Consider the following 23,722-nt stretch of genomic DNA (forward strand, 5'->3'; position numbering starts at 1 on the left):
GAGAATGCCATCTGAAATTTAATCCTTGCAACAACTAGTGCAAGATGTTTGAACATTTCTCAACAGATGTCGCTACTATAAACTTATGTCATGCCCACTGGTGTGAAGATGAACTATTAAAACTCTAGAGTAATTTTGTATATAAAGGTTTCCTAAACTGGAATGTTTAAGCGTTTGTTTTTTGATTTTAAGAAGTAATCGACACTTCCACCTCTTCTCGCCAACTCAAGGCGTTGACCTATCAAAACTTTTGTACATTTATTATTCACCAATGAAAACATTTTGGTATTTATTTGATTATCCAATGATACTTGGGGGTATGTCGGGCCTTAGCTAAGAGTTCAATCAATCAATCAATCAATCAATCAATCAATCAATCAATCAATCAATCAATCAATCAATCAATCAATCAATCAATCAATCAATCAATCAATCAATCAATCAATCAATCAATCAATCAATCAATCAATCAATCAATCAATCAATCAATCAATCAATCAATCAATCCATCAATCAATCCATCAATCAATCAATCAATCAATCAATCAATCAATCAATCAATGTTGATCTGCATTTAGGTCAGTCGCCCAAGTGCAGATTCCCTATCTGTTGTTTTCCTAGCATTTTCTTAAATGATCGCAAAGAAACTGGAAAATTATTAAACATCTCCCTTGGTAAGTTATTCCAATCCCTAACTCCCCTTTTTATAAAAGAATATTTGCCCCAATTTGTCCTCTTGAATTCCAACTTTATATTCTGCCTAATAGTCCTAATTTTAATACCTTCCTTTCTTTCACATTTATTTTTTACTTTTAAAGACACCACTCAAACTTATTCGTCTACTGATGTCCTCCCACGTCATCTCTCCACTGACGGGCTCGGAACATACCGTTTAATCGAGCAGCTCGTTTTCTTTCACCCAAACTTTGCAACATTTTTGTAACGCTACTCTTTTGTCGGAAATCACCCAGGACTAATCGAGCTGCTTTTCTTTGGATTTTTTCCAGTTCTTGAATCAAGTAATCCTGGTGAGGGTCCCATTCACTGGAACCATACTCTAGTTGGGGTCTTACCAGAGACTTTATGCCCTCTCCTTTACATCCTTACTGCAACCCCTAAATACCCTCATAACCATGTGCAGAGATCTCTACCCTTTATTAACAATCATATTTATGTGATTACCCCAATGAAGGTCCTTTCTTGTATTAACACCTAGGTACTTACAATGATCCCAAAAGGAACTTTCACCCCATCAACACAGTAATTAAAACTGAGAGGACTTTTCCTATTTGTGAAACTCACAACCTGACTTTTAACCCCATTCATCATCGTACCATTGCCAACCGTCCATCTTACAACACTATCGAGGTCACCCTGCAGCCGCTCACAATCTTGTAACTTATTTATTACTCTGTACAAAATAACATCATCTGCAAACAGCCTTACCTCTGATTCCACTTCTTTACACATATCATTGATATATATAAGAAAACATAAAGGTCCAATAATACTTCCTTGAAGAATTCCCCTCTTAATTATTGCAGGGTCAGATAAAGCTTCACCTACTCAAATTCTCTGTGTTCTATTTTCTAGAAATATATCCACCCATTCAGTCACTCTTTCTTCTAGTCCAATAGCACTCATTTTTGCCAGTAGTCTTCCATGATCAACCTTATCAAATGCCATAGATAGGTCAATCGCAATACAGTCCATTTGGCCTCCTGAATCCAGGATATCTGCTATACCTTGCTGAAATCCTACAAGCTGAGCTTCAGTGGAATAACCTTTCCTAAACCCAAACTGCCTTCTGTCAAACCAGTTATTAATTTCGCAAACATGTCTAATATATTCAGAAAGAATTCTTTCCCAAAGCTTACATGCAATGCATGTCAAGCTGACTGGCCAGTAATTTTCGGCTTTATGTCTATCACCCTTTCCTTTATACAGGGGCTACTATAGCAACTCTACATTCATTTGGTATAGCTCCTTCAACCAAACAATAATCAAATAAGTATTTTAGATATGGTACTATAGCCCAACCCATTGCCTTTAGTATATCCCCAGAAATCTTACCCATTCCAGCTGCTTTCCTAGCTTTCAACTTTTGTATCTTACTGTGAATGTCATTGTTATCATGGGTAAATTTTAATACTTCTTTAGTATAACTCACATCCCCTATCTGGACATTATCCTTGTAACCAACAATCTTTACATACTGCTTACTGAACACTTCTGCCTTTTGAAGATCCTCGCATACACACTCACCTCGGCCATTAATGATTCCTGGAATGTCCGTCTTGGAACCTCTTTCTGCCTTAAAGTACCTATACATACCCTTCCATTTTTCACTAAAATTTGTATGATCACCAATCGTGCTTGCCATCATGTTATCCTTAGCTAACATCTTTGCTAGATTCAATTTCCTATTAAGTTCCTTCAATTTCTCCTTACTTCCATAACTATTTCTAACTCTATTTCGTTCCAACCTGCACCTCCTTCTTAGTCTCTTTACTTCTCTGTTATAATATAGTGGATCTTCACCATTCCTTACCACCTTTAAAGGTACAAACCTATTTTCACATTCCTCAACAATTGCTTTAAACCCATCCCAGAGTCTGTTTACATTTTTATTTACCATTTTCCAGCGATTATAATTACATTTTAAAACTCCCTCATGCCTGTTTTATCAGCCATATGGTACTGCCTAATAGTTCCAATTTTAATACCTTCCTTTCTTTCACATTTATTTTTAACTACGGCAAAAACAGCTTTGTGATCACTAATACCATCTATTACATCGGTTTCTCTATAGAACTCATCTGGTTTTATCAGCACCACATCCAGAATATTCTTCCCTGTAGTTGGTTCCATCACTTTCTGAATCAGGTGCCCTTCCCATATTAACTTATTTGCCATTTGTTGTTCATGCTTCCTATCGTTCGCATTGCCTTCCCAATTGACATTTGGTAAATTGAGATCACCCCCTATAATCACGTTCCCTTCCTTATCGTTTCCCACATAGCTGATTATCTTATCAAATCATTCTGAATCAGCGTCAGCGCTACCCTTTCCCGGTCTGTACACTCCAAAGACATCAAGTTGCCTATTATCTTTAGAGATGAGCTTTACACCCAGGATTTCATGTTTTTCATTCTTTTTCGTAGCTTACAAATTCTTCTTTCACGAGAATTAAAACTCCCCCTCCTACCATACCTGTCTTATCTCTACGATACACACTCCAGTTCCGTGAGAATATTTCTGCATCCATTATATCACTTCTCAGCCATTATTCAACTCCTATTACAATATCTGGTAAGTATATATCTATTAAATTACTTAATTCGATTCCTTTGTTTACAATGCTTCTACAATTGAGCACTATCATTTTTATGTCATCCCTTCTTGATTTTCAGTTCCCCGTTCACTTAACACCGCTCCCTAGGCCACCCCGTTTCCCTGAATGTACCTGCCTATAACCCTTCTAAACAAGTTTCCTAACTTATACTGTATATACCGCTGTGGTTTAAGTGAAGGCCATCTGAGCGCAGATCCCTGGCTCCTACCCACCCATTAGGATCTAGAAATCTCACTCCCAGTTTCCCACATACCCACTCCATAGTCTCATTTCAATCCCCAATCACCTTCCTGTCAGTATCCCTCTTACACAGTATTCCACTGATAACAATCTCCGCTTCATTAAACTTCATCCGTTCTGCATTTACCAGATCCCACACATCCCCAACTATGTTGGTACCTTACTAATACCTGCTTGCTTTACGTTGTTAGTACCAACGTGAAACACTACCACCTTCTCCTTTCCCTCTTCCTTCTCTTCTACTTTCCACATCATCTGCCTCAACCTGATTCCTGGATAACACTCTACCCTAGTTCCCTTTCCTCCACAAACTTTCTCCACATGTCTAACGATGGAATCCCTCATGACCGGAGCCTCAACACTACCCACCACATTTGAACCCCTCCCCTCCCTGTCAGGCCTATCTTATCTCACTGCTGCAGAAGCTACTTCCTCCTCCTTTTTCCCCCTTCCATGATCCTGTTCCACCTGTCTTTTCCTTTCCACTACACTACATTTCCTTTTCCTACCTTTTCCCTTCCTCCTACTTCCACACATATCAGCAACAGTTCCCTGTTCCTCATCTTCCGTCGGTTGTTCTACCTGCAGTGACTCGTACCGATTTCTCACAGACACCTGTCCTGAATTTTCTATCCTGAACAGAGCCCTTAGCCTGCAATCTCCTTCCCCTTAAAACATTAGACCACCTATCTTCTACAATTCCCCCATTTCCTTCCCATCCCTCCTTTACACCTACTGTATCCTGTACATTACTTGAAGGAGGCCTACTTTCCTTCCTGTCTTCTGAGAGAATCCTAATTATCTCCCTCAAACTCTCCAACTCCTCCCTCACACTCCTTAATTCCTGACCACACCCACAGTTCCTACTTTTGAACTGCGTAGCTATTATTTACGGAATAATGGGAAGAAAAGGAAACATATAATAACTTATTCTGTGCAAATAAATGTGAAAGTAAAGAAATATTGCCTATAAAATGAAAGGAATGAAATATTTTCTAGGATAGTTCACAAAGATCACACAACAACAAGGTAATTAATACAAGCTACCACTACACTACAATACTACTTAGTTGTACGAATTTTTTTCTACAACACCCTAACAGAATGAAAATTGCTGTTAATTACTGAATACCGAAAGTAATACACAAGAATTAGGTCTACACAATTCTAAACTGCAGTTAAGTCTACCATAATTACTGCAACAGAATTCTAGTAAGAGAGTTAATACAGATACAACAGATACTATAGATACTACAGATACTATACTGCACAAATATTTCACAGTAATAGATTAAACACACTAATGTATAATAAGATACCTACTCTAATACACTACAATGATTTTAAACTATTTTCAGATGTATACTAATTATAATACAACAGGTTATTACTAAGCACAAACTGAAATGGAAATTACAATTAAAGTTTGAAATTCGCAAGACTACTCAAAATAATAGAATAAGCACTCTAATTTCTAATAAGTCACTACAATACACTACAACAGTTTTTAAGCTACGTTCAGATGTATCTTAATTACAGTAGGTTATTATTAAGCACAAATAGAAATAAAAATTGCAATTAGGTCTAAAGTTTGAAATTCGCAAGAACTACCGTACTCAATGATCACCAACAAAGTCAAACGCGTAGACAGAAGATTATTTCTTTAGTATTACTTTATCCTACTATGCTCTAATAGAAATGAAACCTTACGTTTGGTTAAATGCTTAAGTATCGAAAGGATTGCCGTACACAAGGAAAAACACGAATATAACAGGCAAGATACTGTCTAATATACCTTATCTTCACTAAAATTCTCCACTGAAATGTGGTTATGTGATTATTACAGCTGGTGGATTACTATTATTTTCCCTACTCCACGGGACGGAGAATAAAAGTGTACTTAATTAGGCCTTCTGATAAATACGAGGTTGTTTACAATAATTTCTCAAAAATATTTCTGTCAAAACTAATCCTACTACTCCAGGGACTTGAATTGCAATTACTGGGATATTTTAACTTTATTATTATTAGCTAACCGCTCATAAATACTGAAAGATCGAGGGAGCGAAATATAAATTACGGATACTTTAACTACCTACTCAGAACTACAAATGATTGGAATACAAGATCAGCTGCTTTATATTTATATTTACTTGACTACACTATTTTGTACACCCTTTGTTCAGGACTTAGCCAACAATGCAATAATTGAATATGAAAAGCGACAATAATCAATAACAATACAACGACTGTTAACTATTACCGTGTAATCTGTTTAACTTCTTTTTAAATGGAAGTTCACAGGCGTATCGTGTTTTTTATTGTAGTAAATTATTACCTTCGCGATAGTTTGAACGGATACCTATACGAAATACCCGAGAAGTTTCGGCGTAAGTTACGAAACTATTCCTTATGATAATCTGCCTTTGTAAATATTACACCAACGAACCTGCAGATATTTACAAATATTTTAAAGTTAATATTACTACCTAAAGTATTTCCTAAACCTAAATTCGAAACAATGTACACCTAGCTAGCCTAGTTTACCTAGAAAACGTAATTTACTGAAGACCAACTGAATTACTTGTTATAAAATTTAAATAATTTAAATTTAATAATTTAAATTTCTACCAACAAGCACTAAACACCACTATATAAATAGCACTAAATGAATCGCAAATACACACAATTAAGCTATTTCGATAGGTTTTAACTACTTTATCACTTCAATAATGTAAGAGCTCTCTCAACAGCCAACCGTTCTCAAGCGCATCCAACATTCAAGCCTTCAAGTTTTCTGGAACTTTACCCTCGGCTATAAATGCTCGCACATTACCGGGCCAGGTTGTCTTAGTAATCGCTACAGTCTGGAATGTGTTTATAAAGGAGGCGGCGGCGCCTCGTCGATCTTCGAGAGGTCCACCAGTTCAAGGTAATGGCAGATCCTGATTAAAATCTGATTTGTAACCTTTTCTGCCTTGTAAATTCTGTAACTTAAACTTTTTTCTCCATCTAGTCACCTCCGTCACCTTAGCCTCTGTAACGTCGGGCCATAAGCCCAAATAGGGTTTTATGCATATAATGTAAATTTCTAGGAGTGCCAGAGTTCGCCGCCTTACCATTTTGGTTTGTGGGCCAGTAATTTAACCATAGGCCTGGTAGAATGAGCACTTGTTACCCCTGTTTAACTCAATTTATTTCATGTTAAAGGTATCAGGCTGTTGAGCAGCTACGGCAGTGAATACAGTTTAATTTTGTTAAATATTGGCTGTGCATTTGATAGGCCTCGAATATGTGAATTTTCGTAAACAGATTTTTAAGTGTAAATTCATAGATCAGGGACGCTCTTCTTAGTCATTGTAAAGGTATTGATGTAAAGGCTGAATGGTGCCTTTGGAAGGCTGGAATGGTATAATGTTTGGAGATTAGGCTCCCAGATATATTTTTGGAGCGAGTATGCTCTTACTAATGGTGTAAAAGCAATTGGGAGATCCGTCTCCTTGACTATTGATTAAAAGGAAGCAGTTGTGCTCATGTAAAGTTTGAAATTGGGAGCTTCAAGCTCATGTTGTAAATTTTTGTTGGTTTTTCTAATTTTGTCACACAAGATTACGAGCTCTCCCCATTTCTGATCTGTTGTTATTTGCTCAGCAAAGTGTAGATGTTTAAAATCTGAAAAGAAAAAGGAAAGAGAAAGAAATATAACTCGAATTTTAAAGTTTTAAATTAATCTTCTGAGTGTCTTATATCCACCCATTCACCTTCTTTCACTTCTGTAAACCACGGTATCCCCGTAACATACATAACTCTCACTGGGCAAAAGAAACTTCGTAACCCCTACAGAAGTCCAAAACTCAGCGGTCAGCAATGGCCAGGGAACTGTTCCTGGCATTTTCATTGCTTAACGATAGCCCAATTATTCTACCATTCTATTCTTCTGTTCCCTTCTCAGGCAACGCGGCAAGCCTTAACAGGACAGATGGAAAAACGTGTTTTTCTCGTGAGTGGAATTACGAGGTTTTCATTACCTAGCAACGATATAAATTCCAGTATTTTTAATAAAAACAATTACTATTGTACTACATACACTGCTACTATAAAAATGAAGTGAATTAATGGATTTCGAAACAGAAAATAAAACAAGAGTAATGCAATATAAGTAGGCATTTTTACGTACTTAGTCAATGAGAGGTACAACTGACATATGTTAGAATGAATAGCTTGGAAAGGGGACTGAGTGTAGTGGTAGACAAAGCACAATTAAAAATAAGTTTTGATTGAAAATGAGCAGACTTGACTCTTTGCTGGACTACTCACTGAAAACAGAAGCTACGACAATTTTACTTACCCCTTGAGACGACCTCGCGTACTCCTAGTGGTACGCCCACCACACTTTGAAAACCACTGGATCTTACCCCCATTAATTGTATTATTGCAAGTATTTACTTATGTCACGCGTCTTGACAGAGTTTTCCTTAGCTTATAATTGACATTATAAATGAATGAATGAATGAATGAATGAATGAATGAATGAATGAATGAATGAATGAATGAATGAATGAATGAAAAAAGAAAGAATTGCCTGATTGGATGCATGCACGAGTGGATGAACACTCCTCTTTCCCAGTCACGGATATCTACCAACTGTGGAGAGAGAGCATTCATTATTAAACGAGTGATTGTATGAATGAATTGAATGCTCTCAGCCTATATGTACGAAACTCCAGCAAATAGGGTGAGAATATTCCTTGTGGATGAAGACTAGATGAATGAATGAATGAATGAATGAGTGAATGAATGAATGAATGGTTGAATTCATGAATGAATGAACTTAATTCATGCATGCATGTAAAAAAGTCTCTCTCCAAGTCACGGATAACTACCAACTGGGGAGAGAGTTTTCATTATTGAATGGATGCATGAATGCATGAATGAAAGAATGGATGAATCAATAGATGAATGCTCTCAGCCTACAGCTGCGGAACTCCAGCAGCAGAGGAAGGAACATTTCATCTATTGTAATCTAAGCAAGTTCACATGCAATTAGCACACATTTACCTCAATGAAAACAACGGCAACAACAATACAACCATAATACTAGAAGTTGACTTTGTGCTTGCTTTCTTTGTTTCTCTTTTGCCATTCTTCAGTCTGTACAATAGAACTGTCTCTCTTAAATAAGATTTCTTGGCATCTTCTATCAGAGGTGAAATATTCAGCCACTCCCCACTATGTTGGCTGATTACAGTCAGATGCTCGTTCCCTCCATGATAATGCTCATCGTGTAACTTCATAGTAGGAGTAGCTTGGTACCAAGTCTGCTGCTTAACTTCACCGCATAGTCACTGTAGTTTTCTTTACCGGATTTATCAACACAGCTATTCTTGTAGTACCGGTATATGTACAGACATAATTGGCCATTAGCATTGTGCATGTTTGCTGTACGTGTCACTAAATATGGTAGTATAGGTACGAAGATATTTATGAAAAACGATTATCCAGAATTTTGTTGTTGCTAAGAAGGAAGTCATACTTCTTCAGTGTCGACACTGTTAATACAACTTTAAAGCTTGTCGGACTGTTGAAACACTAATTATCGGGCGAGTTGGCCGTGCGCGTAGAGGCGCGCGGCTGTGAGCTTGCATCCGGGAGATAGTAGGTTCGAATCCCACTATCGGCAGCCTTGAAAATGGTTTTCCGTGGTTTCCCATTTTCACACCAGGCTGTACCTTAATTAACGCCACGGCCGCTTCCTTCCAACTCCTATGCCTTTCCTATCCCATCGTCGCCATAAGACCTATCTGTGTCGGTGCGACGTAAAGCCGCTAGCAAAAAAAACCCACTAATTATAGTGTCATATGTATTATAATTCGACAATCTGAAAGCTTTAAAATTGTATTATCCAGAATTTACAATGAGAGAGTGGCACAAAACGTGCATTAGGATGGATATCGATCGCGCGGGGATCTGAAACTTACATCTCCGAAGCCTGAAGCTTTCTTTCTTTTTTTTTTTTTTTTGCTAGTTGCTTTACGTCGCACCGACACAGATAAGTCTTATGGCGACGATGGGATAGGAAAGGGCGAGGAGTAGGAAGGAAGCGGCCGTGGCCCTAATTAAGGTACAGCCCCAGCATTTGCCTATTGTGAAAATGGGAAACCACGGAAAACCATTTTCAGGGCTGCCGACAGTTGGGTTCGAACCTACTATCTCCCGAATACTGGATACTGGCCGCATTTAAGCGACTGCAGCTATCGAGCTCGGTGCTGAAGCTTTCTAGTTCAGTAGTAGAACTAACTCATTCGGGTAGAAATATGCATTCATGGCTACCTAAGCAACGCCTTTGACACAGTTAGCCCTGGGTTACTACTGCTAAAACACCGTAGTTACAACTTTAAGGAGACATCTGTTAAATTTTTTAGCTCCTACCTTACTGACCGTCGGGAACGAGTATCAGTGGGAACAATGTACTCAGGATGGCATAACAAGTCAATAGGTTTCCCGCAGGGGTCGGTTTTGGGCTCACTTTTACTTCTTGTTAGTGTGAACGACATAGGGGATGCGTTGAAATATGGCAAGTACCATGTCCATGCAGATGATCTTCAGATTTATTATCGCTCATATCCACAAGACATAGATGTAGCCATTGACAGAGTAAAATTTGACTTACGACGACTGAATGACTATGCCAAAAATAACAGCTTGTTAATGAATCCCAACAAAACTCAGAATATTATATTTGGTACCAAAAGAAACCTTAACTTGTTAAAAAGTTGACATGTACCCCCAATTATTTTAAATAATACTGTCGTGCCGTATTGTACGTCAGTAAGAAACGTAGGTGTTATAATGACTGAGGCACTAAATTGGACTGAACAAGTGACAAAGTGCAGAAATCCCATTTTCCTCTCAAACGCTACTCTACTATGTTTCCAAAACATCTTAAAATACAACTGGTAAAATCCCTAATCTTACCAGTTCTAGACTACTGCGACACTGTACTTACGGACATAACTCAAGACAGTAACAGGATGCTCGAACGGAGTAAAAATACCTGTATTCGATTTATATTTAAGCTGCGATATGATTCTCACATTTCACCTTATTATAGGGAGTTGTCATGGCTTCGTGTTCATGAGCGTCGCAGTCTCCACATGTTGTCCCTTCTGCATGGAGTTCTAAACTCATGTGTACCTCTCCTCCTATCATAACCACGATGCACGATCTTGCTCCTGTTTAACAATATCTCTCAGTCAATCCAGGACTCACAACCGCTCCTTTGTAGTCACTGCCGCTAGGGCGTTGAATACCCTCTCTGCTACCGTTAGGGATTTACGTTCTAGTTGGAGAGTTAAGATCGATTGCCGAAATCACTTGTTAATTTAATTTAGTGTGGCTATTTCTAGCCGAGTGCAGCCCTTGTAAGGCAGACCCTCCGATGAGGGTGGGCGGCATCTGCCATGTGTAGGTAACTGCGTGTTATTGTGGTGGAGGATAGTGTTATGTGTGGTGTGTGAGTTGCAGGAATGTTGGGGACAGCACAAACACCCAGCCCCCGGGCCATTGGAATTAACCAATGAAGGTTAAAATCCCCGACCCGGCTGGGAATCGAACCCGGGACCCTCTGAACCGAAGGCCAGTACGCTGACCATTCAGCCAACGAGTCGGACAATCACTTGTTGAATACCTCTAGCTGACTTGTTCGATGTGCGTAGTGTGAATGAGCTTATTTTCATAAAAATTAGAAATGTATTTGCTAGTTACAGGTTTTTACTGTGTTTCCTTCTTTTACTATTACGAGTGTTAGTTTCAAAATTATTATCATGTTATTTTTTTTTTTTTTGCTAGTTGCTTTACGTCGCACCGACACAGATAGGTCTTATGGCGACGATGGGACAGGGAAGGGCTAGGAGTGGGAAGGAAGCGGCCGTGGCCTTAATTAAGGTACAGCCCCAGCATTTGCCTGGTGTGAAAATGGGAAACCACGGAAAACAATTTTCAGGGCTGCCGACAGTGGGGTTCGAACCTACTATCTCCCGAATACTGGATACTGACCGCACTTAAGCGACTGCAGCTATCGAGCTCGGTATGTTAATTTATATTGTCATGTTGTACATTCTATAATTATTTCTTTTAATACTATCTTCATATTTGGTATTAGTACTATATTATTTAAAAAATTTGTTGTATTTAAAAATAAATGTATGTTAATTGTTTTAAATGATGCGGTTAACTGTAAGAGAGGGCCTTGAGCCCTAACTTCGCCACGAATAAAGACGAATTACTTACTTACTTACTTACTTACTTACTTACTTACCTTTCAGGGATATGTTTATCTGTATATACGTCACTTCGCATCACTGCTCATTAACACGTTTGCTACCGAGCTCGATAGCTGCAGTCGCTTAAGTGCGGTCAGTATCCAGTATTCGGGAGACAGTAGGTTCGAACCCCACTGTCGGCAGCCCTGAAGATGGTTTTCCGTGGTTTCCCATTTTCACACCAGGCAAATGCTGGGGCTGTACCTTAATTAAGGCCACGGTCGCTTCCTCCCCAGTCCTAGCCCTTTCCTGTCCCATCGTCGCCGTAAGACCTAGCTGTGTCGGTGCGACGTAAACCCAATAGCAAAAAAAAAAAAAAAAAAAAAAAAAAAAAAAAAAAAAAAAAAACCACGTTTGCTGTCCGGCTCCATGGCTAAATGGTTAGCATGCTGGTCTTTGGTCACAGGGTTCCCGGGTTCGATTCCCGGCAGGGTCGGGAATTTTAACCGTAATTGGTTAATTTCGCTGGTACGGGGGCTGGGTGTATGTGTCGACTTCATCATCATTTCATCCTCATCATGACGCGCAGGTAGCCTACGGGAGTCAAATCAAAAGACCTGCACCTGACGAGCCGAACATGTCCTCGGACACTCCCGGCACTAAAAGCCATACGCCATTTCATTTCAACACGCCTCTTCCTAGCAGCACTCTCAAATTTGAGGTTGCTATGTAATGGATGGATACAATAACAGTAATTGCTACTATGCTTTAGTGTTTAGTTTTTCATTGTTTCAGACTTTTGCCAAATTGGTTCGGCAACTTACCTCCAGGTTTGTTTGGATTATCACTTTCCCTGGCATCAGACGAGACAGTCTGGATGGAATTAGTTATTTGATGCACAATAATATTGGATTGAACGTCGCTACCGCACGGTAGTGGGCACGCATGCGCCGCGGTGGTCGGCGGTGTGTTTGCAGCGCGGGCGGGCGTCGCTCAATTCTCAGTTTCCTCGTGGTCGCGAGTCGAAGCGGGCCGCGAGATAGTCGTGTCATTTGCTGATGAACTGTGCGCGTAAGGCGCGGACGAGCCTTCCACCATGGCGGCCGACGTCCCTGACGGAACCAAGAAAAAAGCGATGAATACGAGCTTCACTACTTTAAATCCCAATTCCCAAGTGTCTTTCCTTTCACACATGAGCGTGGTATACACGTGTCTTCTCCTGCTTCTCGCGATGGAGCTGGTGACATCCTACTACTTGTACACATATATCGACCACGTGGAGTATAAGTGTTCCACTGCCATTAAAGCTATGCAATCGCAGAGGAATACCTCACAACGTTGGCGCCTTCTTCGCCGAAAGAAACGGAGTCCTTCTTCGATTCTGGAAGATAACACAGTGAATCCTCTGGGATCTGAAGCCAATGTGGAATTTTTCAATCCTAAATTACGTCAAGAGCTGGAGGAGAAGGATCAAGCTACCAAGACAAACGCCAAGAGACCAGGAAGCAATGGACCAACAGCAGAACGCGAGTCTTCAAACAGCACGCCGTGGATATCACTCACGTCATACTCCAGAATTCCCGTGAGTACATCTCCTTGTCTTTCATTAACGAATTTTGATTATTGTAATTTTTCAGCACTGAGTAATCATGAGAGCTAAAAGTAAACAATATCACCGTCTGCGTTCTACATCATCATTACAATCTCGCAATTTTCAGTATAATGACTAAGAGCACTGAAACAGAATTGAATAGTGAAAGTTTTAATTTTGTCCTTCGGAAAGTATGTGGAAAGATAGGGATACTTACACTACTTTCGGACGGTAGAAATATGTAATTTTCCCATATTAGTTTTAATCTCTGTTGTATATGAGAATAGCAAACAAAAGTTATCTTCTAGTGCGGATCGGATCAACTTTATTATAGTATTTACGGTGTCTAATGTTTCACCTGTATTTTGACACTGTGTTCCTAGTAGTGGCCTGAGTTACTGATCTGGTTCAATTGAATACTCCCCTCAGTTAAACAGACGTTGTTGAATATATTCTGAATCTGAAACTTTTCTCAAACGTGGAGGATATACCGTATAGATTCCTCTGAACCTTTACCTTATAGTATAAACATGAATTTCATGAATAATTTTTACTTACATTCTAGTCATTGACTTTACAAGATAATTTTTAATTACCTTTGTAGTTATTCAGAATGACTTGCAAAAGTATAATTTGCTTGTATGGAGAAATATCAGATTTTTATTTTATTACCGTAACGTAATTTATGAGGCAGTCTTGAGATATTTAATTTCTTATGAAGGAGGATTTTATAAAAGTTCCCGTTGGTAGAGTAGGGTCACGCCGAGTGTTACAATCTCATATGGACTTCATCTTGTGCTCGTGTTGTTAGCTGTCAGGGACATGCCCAATGTTAAATAACTTTGCCAATTGAGTTGAAACACTTGATAGCAAGCAATGTCTACATGTGACGGCCGGTTACGCGTCACGTGACCTGGTCCACCCACATTACCTCTATGCGAGTGCAATCACTTCAAAGAAAAGATCATAAATAACGTTGAAGGGAAGTTATCAACTCCAGGGTTTCTAAGATTGGAACACTGCTTTGGACCAAAAGACTCTGGGGGAATCTGTAGTGCGTTTACTGAAATGGGATGGTTGGAAACAAAAAAAAACAAGAATTGGCAATGATCTTATTTTCAAAATTTTCAGTATGAATGGTTATAGTACTGAAAAGATAATAAACAATAACTTGGTGGCCGAAACATAGTGGAATGAAGTGAATTTCAATATCTCTCAAATTGTGTCAGTAGTCGACACGATCTGAGGATAGTTATTTCTGAACTATTTTGTCATTCAGCTACAAATTATGTATTTATAAGTAAAAAATCATAGATGAAATGGTATACTGTCTTGCATAGAAATTATTAATGTATTTAAAAACAATTTCTCAAATTATTGTCCAGAATATTATTTCAGGCTTTCTACCTTGTGATTTGTTCCTATATTATAGAACTGGTAGTATAAAATTCAGAAAATAAGGAATGCTGGGAAATTTTACGAGATATATTTAAAATAACCAAGACATACGCCAATATTTACACATCATTTCTGCATAATCAGTGGTAACGAATATAAGAAACTAGTTTAATACGTATTCTGTTACGTTTATCAGGAAAAATAGTGAATTTCAGTCATTACGAAAAGGAATCACTTTCCTGTACTTGCAGACTTCTCAGGAATAAATGAGAACTATCCAATATTCCTGTGAATTTCTGCATATAAGGAATTTTTAATACATCACTGTGGCACAACCATTTTATTCCCACGCTCTTCAGTACTACGTCAAAATGCACTCCCGAATTTCATTTCATGTTTTCCAGGTACACTTATCTGTGTGCTCTAATTTCTATGGCGTCGATTCAATTATTAGATATTTTTGCCTTTCTTATTGTAGGAACTCTGTGATAGAATCACTAATCCAGCGATCATTAGACAGAAACCTCAGAAGAATATAGCAATCCCTGATTACACATATCAAATAACATGCTTAATAATTATTCTAAAATTTGCACATGTTTGAGCAAAAGGAAAGCTAGTAACGACGCAAGGGAATAGCTCTATAGTTAGTCTTTAAAGTAGATGTGCTCATTCCAATTTCACGTTGGTGGTAAATGTGAGCAAATTATTTAATTGTTGACTTTCTACTTTACGTCTCCATTTATTGAGGCAATTATGCACGTTTCGTTGAATTAAAATAATTAATTATTAAGAAATGAGCGTTAGGTAAGAAAGTGAAATATAGATAGTTACTTGGATGATTTCGTGGGAACTCTTGACATTACAATGTTAAAATAACATCTTGCTATAATATATGAACCTAATAATACCACAGAATACTCTGAGGCTGTGTTCACGATGTGAAATTTTGGAAAACATAATTTGAAGTCTAGGTAATAAGTGATGAAATGTTGTACTTAGTTTTCTTCTTGTCTGGCCTTTTCCCGAATTATTTAGTGTCGGCGCTAATGTGCATTAAGTCCAGATTTGAAGCCAACTCTATGTTGAATGATGAATTCACTATCGCGTGTTTCTGTGGTGGTTGCCAGGGTAAATGGAGATGTGTATTAAGAAGATCACAAACACGCACCCCCCAAGCTACGGGAATTAACCAAATGCTCTAAATTTCTCGGCCCGGCCGGGAATCGAACCCGCAGCTCTATGAACCGAAGGCCAGTACGCTGATCGTTGAACCGGATGTTGTAGTACTTACTAAACAACTCTGACAACAGAAACACGAAAGGCCTGGTCAAAAATAATTTAATGATTCCTACGCCAAGCTTAGAGCTAGACATTATTTAAATATATATATATTATTTACAATATAAATATATATATTTGCTAGTGGTTTTACGTCACACCGATACATACAGGTCTTATGGCGGCGACGGGCTAGGAGTGGGAAGGAAGCGGCCGTGGCCTTAATTAAGGTACAGCCCCAGAATTTTCCTGGTGTGAAAATGGGAAGCCACGGAAAGCCATCGTCAGGGATGCCGACAGTGGGATTCGAACACACTATCTCCCGGATGCAAGTTCCCAGCTGAGCGCCCCTAACCGCACGGTCAACTCGCCCGGTACAATATTTTACACGGTTCAATAAATAAATAAATAAATAAATAAATAAATAAATAAATAAATAAATAAATAAATAAATAAATAAATAAATAAATAAATAAATAATTTCCTACTGCTCAATTTAGGAGCTTGAGTCCTACTGCGAAGTAGCCACCTATCATTCATGCAATTGGTGTCTGGTTAATGACCCGGGAGACTGCGGTATCCAGTAATAATAATAATAATAATAATAATAATAATAATAATAATAATAATAATAATAATAATAATAATAATAATAATAAAAGCAAAGTCATCTCCGTACAGTACAAGTATGAAGGATGAGTTCTGCACCTAATTAATCACTTTACATAGTGTCAATATTATTTACATAAAAAGACAGTACCGGTTTCGGCCTGTAAACAGGTCATCTTCAGCTGCTAGAGAACCTACTTAATAGCGACTGTACAGAATAAATACTACTAACATTAAAATTAAACTAGGATGCCATTAAATAAACATGAATGCCACTGTTAAGATATATACAGTTTTGGGGTTGAAGGGTTTTACACTGGCCCGATGGTTACTACATATTACAAAAATTCTATTTGCTGAGGTTGAAATTGGAAAACTGTACCATATGTATATATCTTAATGTTAAGTACTTTTTAGAATAGTGGCACTCACTAACATATTTTTCAGCAGTGATATAGACTGAGTATAAGCTGTGTCCGTGAACTGGCTGCTGAACCTCTTATTCTAAGGAACACGGCGCCCCCGCATATTTTCGGCACAACAATGCACTTTAAACATCTCATAAGTCGTTGGACATAATAGTGGCATTTAACACAGACAACTTGACACCTGAATGTCAGTGATTCTTGATAAACTCTAAGAACTGTATCCAACTCCAACTTCAGTAATGTAACTTTTGAAAATAGCTCCTTATCCCCCAAACTGTACCATATGTATACATCTTAACATTAAGTAATTTTAGAATAGTGGCATTCATGTTTATTTAATGGCATCGTAGTTTAATTTTAATTTTAGTAGTATTTATTCTGTACAGTCCCTATTATGTAGGTTCACTAGCAGCTGAAGATGACCTGTTTACAGGTCGAAACCGGTACTGTCTTTTTATGTACACTGACTGACAGAGCAAATGCAACACCAAGAAGGAGTGGTTCCAAAGGGATGAAAGTTGGGGAAAAAACAGAGACGGCACGGACGAATAATTGATGTTTATTTCAAACCGATATGCAGGTTACACAATGCGCACGGCATCGACTCAGTAGGATGTAGGACCACCGCGAGCGGCGATGCACGCAGAAACACGTCGAGGTACAGAGTCAATAAGAGTGCGGATGGTGTCCTGAGGGATGGTTCTCCATTCTCTGTCAACCATTTGCCACAGTTGGTCGTCCGTACGAGGCTGGGGCAGAGTTTGCAAACGGCGTCCAATGAGATCCCACACGTGTTCGATTGGTGAGAGATCCGGAGAGTACGCTGGCCACGGAAGCATCTGTACACCTCGTAGAGCCTGTTGGGAGATGCGAGCAGTGTGTGGGCGGGCATTATCCTGCTGAAACAGAGCATTGGGCAGCCCCTGAAGGCACGGGAGTGCCACCGGCCCCAGCACATGCTGCACGTAGCGGTGGGCATTTAATGTGCCTTGAATACGCACTGGAGGTGACGTGGAATCATACGCAATAGCGCCCCAAACCATGATGCCGCGTTGTCTAGCGGTAGGGCGCTCCACAGTTACTGCCGGATTTGACCTTTCTCCACGCCGACGCCACACTCGTCTGCGGTGACTATCACTGACAGAACAGAAGCGTGACTCATCGGAGAACACGACGTTCCGCCATTCCCTCATCCAAGTCGCTCTAGCCCGGCACCATGCCAGGCGTGCACGTCTATGCTGTGGAGTCAATGGTAGTCTTCTGAGCGGACGCCGGCCGGGAGTGCAGGCCTCCTTCAACCAATCGACGGGAAATTGTTCTGGTCGATATTGGAACAGCCAGGGTGTCTTGCACATGCTGAAGAATGGCGGTTGACGTGGCGTGCGGGGCTGCCGCCGCTTGGCGGTGGATGCGCCGATCCTCGCGTGCTGACGTCAGTCGGGCTGCGCCTGGACCCCTCGCACGTGCCACATGTCCCTGCGCCAACCATCTTCGCCACAGGCGCTGCACCGTGGACACATCCCTATGGGTATCGGCTGCGATTTGACGAAGCGACCAACCTGCCCTTCTCAGCCCGATCACCATACCCCTCGTAAAGTCGTCTGTCTGCTGGAAATGCCTCCGTTAACGGCGGCCTGGCATTCTTAGGTATACACGTGTCCTGTGGCACACGACAACACGTTCTACAATGACTGTCGGCTGAGAAATCACGGTACGAAGTGGGCCATTCGCCAACGCCGTGTCCCATTTATCGTTCGCTACGTGCGCAGCACAGCGGCGCATTTCACATCATGAGCATACCTCAGTGACGTCAGTCTACCCTGAAATTGGCATAAAGTTCTGACCACTCCTTCTTGGTGTTGCATTTGCTCTGTCAGTCAGTGTAAATAATATTGACACTAGTAAAATAAAGTATTGATTAGGTGGAGAACTCATCCTTCATACTTGTACTTGAACTATCAATACGGACCATGAAACTAATAGATTATAGCATCTCCGTACAGGCCATGAAGACCCTTGGATTGGTGGAAGGTAAAGGCTTCCACTATTCGTAACTTTGACTCGTGACGGGGTAGAGTGGTTAGCTCTATGCCCGGCCGCCTTATCCCCCAGGAATTAACCTGGTACTCATTTTTGGTGTAGGCTGAGTGAACCTCAGGGCCATATGCACCCCCGGAAGTGGAAATATCTTAATAATAATAATAATAATAATAATAATAATAATAATAATAATAATAATAATGATAATTGTTCAGGGGTTTCCATGGCTTACAGAGGAATAGGAAGCTTCTGGGTTGAATGGCTGGACAGGGGATACTTAGAGCAACTCTTAGTATAACAAATTTGGAAATTTTATTTCTTTCCATTTTAAAAATTGAGAGATAGAAAATGTAGTAAAAAAACAAAGAACAATTGGATGCCGTTATGCATCAGTAGACTAAACGCCATTTGACGAAAATTGAGATTTTAGCGCCATCTTGTAGAGGAAGGCTTGAACTATTTATAAAAAATTCCCCACTGCATTACAAGAGGCCGTTAGTTGTTAGTAAACAGAAAACCTAAGCGACAAAGCGGGAATCAGTAAAAATGTAAATTGCATCAGTAGACTATGCGACGTTCCAGTTTGCATCATTAGACCAAGCGCCACATTCCTCACATTGCGCGCGGATGACAGCGAGGGAGCCCGCGTTTTCGGTAGTGCTGACATTTTTACGTGGTGATACATTGAGTGGTTTATCAAGTGACGAAATTCAGCGATGTATCAAGTACTTCCAAAAGTAAGGAGAAGGACAATGCTACTAATGCAGCTTGCTAAGAAGGTTGCGTCTGAGAATCATTCTCTAGAATTTGATGGTGAATCTCAGGAAGTAAATCTAAATAAGTCAAGACAGGGACGACCGCGGGAAAGTAGAGTTCCCTTTCACCAGGCATTAATACCTCTGTGGCCAAAAGGAAAACCTACCTCTGAAGCCAAACTAAGAGACTTTGGTTCGCTGATGCACCTAATACCTGCAGATGCCAAACAATTTTACCAGAATCTTCAAGCAGTGTCTGACATCGTGGATGACGTAGATGGATTTAATGGAGATCCTGATTTCGAGACTGAATGAACTGAGAGCAACAATCGTATTACCTGTCCAGTAATTTGTGTGTATTTATGGGAGAAAATATCTTTAATCACATTGTCTGTCTCCAGCAAAACAAAACTTACCCATAGGCTTAAAAATATCACGTCAATACTGTACTCTCAGAATATAATAGGCCTATCGTGAAGGATAATCCATTCAAAAATTGTATAGACTACAATGGCTCATGTCTTACCATTTTTATTTGACTCAGATAAGTTGAAATTCCTCAAATCAGTAAGTCGTTATAGCAACGACTTTAGAGAATAGCTTCCCTTCTAGAATTTCTCCATCTAAATCTTGAATAATGTACCGGAGTTGTGGCGCGGCTCATGGTGGATCAAGCACTTAGCGGGCCTTTTCAGACAGTAGGGGATTCAGTTTTTAATCATGGCTACCGCCACGTTATTTTTTTGAAGTTTTACTCAGTAGATACTCAACAGTTAGGGGTTATTGGTGTAGCATCGTGATACATTATTCGCACTTGAGAAAAACCTTAAATTGCATCAGTAGACTAAGCGCAATTTCTTCAAGAAAATCTATGTAGTGCGAGTATAAAAATGTTGAAATTTGGTGAGAAGGTACAATCCATAAACCTACAACACCAGTAATACCATATTTAGCAAAATTATGTTCGCTCGAATTTACACATAGAACCAAATTTAAACGCGATTATCTCGCAACCAACTTTTGGCGCTTGGTCTAGTGATGCATAACGGCATCCAATTGAAAAGGTTAACAACGAGCTCATCAGCTCTAACAATGCCTTGGACCTAAAAGTCCTAAATCAGGTACAAAATAACTTGGTATAAGCACCCAGTCGTTAAATTACATATGAAATAGAATAATTGCTCCGGACAGATACAATATTGTGAAAGAGCAAGGTTTGGTCTTACCAGGTACACTTCATAGGAGTCTCAGCTCCAAAATACAAGAGTGTAGCATCGAACAGGCAATCAGTTTCTTTTGACACACTTAAATTACACTAGGCAACCCGTCGAGTGACCCCACTTCAAAGTGTTCCTACAATGTTGCCCCATGGTGGCTTATCAACTGCAGTGCTCGACAATAAGTTCAATTCCAGTCCCGAAAGGGAAACAAAATTAAAACACAGTCACCCTATAGAAAAAAACAGGGGCATAATTACAAATACTACCAGGCCTTAGGAATAAAAAGGAAAGGTGCATATAACAGGCCAACAACAAAATGCAAGGAGGCGAAACACCAGCATTCTTTATAGAAATTTCTGGAGGAACAAGAACCTAAGTGGGCTTAAGGCTCAATGACACAGAGGCTAATCTTATACTAAAAAGGGTGACTAAAGGAGGAACATTTAAATCAGATACTATATTTTCAAAGTTTAGAAGTAGAAAACTTTACTCACCCAGTTCAAAAGTTGAAGGGGAGACGACTGAGGGTCACCACTCGCGTTCCCTTACATTACATATCGCACACTGAGAATAACACGGCCACAACTCAAAAAAGGTAAATTTCACAGGAGAGAGATTTGAAAGTTTGCATCTTGTATATAAAATCAGATTATTCATAAATCAAAGTAACTGTTTACTACAATTACTTCGGTATATACACTTTTTACTTTGGTCTACATACGCTTTGATTTATGCAATTGTATGCGAGATAATCTGATTTATATTAATAAAATTTGTACTTGTGGCCTTATAATACCAGCAAGGTAGAAGATTTACTAACATTACTTCGAAATTGTAATGGAAAGTATGAATACCAACTTGCATAATGATCACAAACACACTTTATTCTGCAACATTTACTACACAATAACTTAACCAAAACCAATTTTATTATATTCAAAGTACATTAATTTTATCAAATAATTCTACAGCTCCTCACATTGGTAATCGGCTTTCGTAAGGTCCGCTTGTCTGTCCTCTTCATTTTGATCATGAGCTTGTAGGCTTTTAAAGAACTGGTGATGAGCTCTAGGAATGACACCAGCTGAACACAAGTCAAGGAGGTCCTTAAGCTTGCTCAAAGATATTTTGGGTGGACATGAATAAGCCTGTTCCAGAAGTGGTAAACTTGGACGTCCTCGCAGTTTTCCTCTTACGTGTATTGTTTTAAAGTCCTGGTCTTCATAGTCTGTTTTGTAGAACAGAACGTTGGGAGAATCCTTTCTTGTTTCGATGATTTTGAAGGAATTCCAGTTCACTTTCTGGCCATCTTCGTTGACTGTGAAATTCTTACCCATATTCTTCGCCAGTTGTTTAAAATCTTTAATGTCCTCCGTCGCAAGCTCTCTTACAACGTAGGGCTTTCCTTCTTTCTTAGCTAACTGTATCAGAGGCACCCACTGCGTTGATGTATAAATTGGGCCTGATTTCAAACTCCTTGCTTTCTGCTTCTCGATTGTAGAATGCATACTATCTCCTTCGTTCTGTGTATGTCCAGCTATCAAATATTTATGGGTAATTTGTGGAATACTAAGTGTCTGTACAGCAAAGAGGTACAAAGATGCTATAAATTTATTCTTATTTTGTCCACCAGCATTATCTGAATAAAATACAACACGTTGATTCTGGCAATGTTCTTCTAGAAAAGTCAAAACACAAGTTCCAATTTCATTGACTCCACGATTAGCTATGGATTCGTTCCAAAATAAACAGTACCCTTCCTTCTTTCCGATATCATAAACAGTAAAATTATAACAATTCAACCTTCTCTTATAGTACAAAACTGAAATATCACCACATGGTGCTTGAAGGACTGCCTGTAAATCAAAGCATGATACAGTCAATGACCCTTCCTTAGCAAGAACACTATCTTTGGATTTCTCTTCTCTACTTAGAAGTTTGTTTCTGCAATGATCTTCATACATTGCTCGTTTCTGTTCCTTTTCATCATCACTGGCATTTTTGTAACTTTCACAGAGCGCACACTGATCTTTCTTTGGCACAAAAAAAGAAAGATTGAAGTCTGTATTGAAAATTTCCCTATATAAACTGAGCTTCACTGAAGGAAGTCGGCTTTTGGTTTGATTTTCCAGATACAGTCGGTACATCTCAGCAACTGTTAAGCTCCCATCTAGATACCCTTTACTTGTTTGAGCTCGAAGATAATGAGACTCTGTTCTGGGGAACGAGCGTATATGGTTTCTAGCCTGTTCCTTCAACGCCTCATCAACATTATGCTTTGTGTGTTTTCCGCGTTTCTCCTTCTCTAAAACTCCATGTTCGTCAACTTTATTCCAGCAGTTCCTTATGAACTTATCTCCTACATCAAGAGTTTTCATAAAAAAACTGCTTACAGACCCTTATTTTATTTCCATCTACAAGGAAGTAGTACGCAATATTACATCCCCTCTGGCTGCCTTCTTTTGAGTATCTGTACCTTGGTTGCACTTTTTGGGAGTGACTGACCACAAAATTACGCTGCAGGCCATGATCTCCTAATTGCCA

Source organism: Anabrus simplex, chromosome 2, assembly GCF_040414725.1.
Source record: "Anabrus simplex isolate iqAnaSimp1 chromosome 2, ASM4041472v1, whole genome shotgun sequence".
Classification (NCBI taxonomy): Eukaryota; Metazoa; Arthropoda; class Insecta; order Orthoptera; family Tettigoniidae; genus Anabrus; species Anabrus simplex.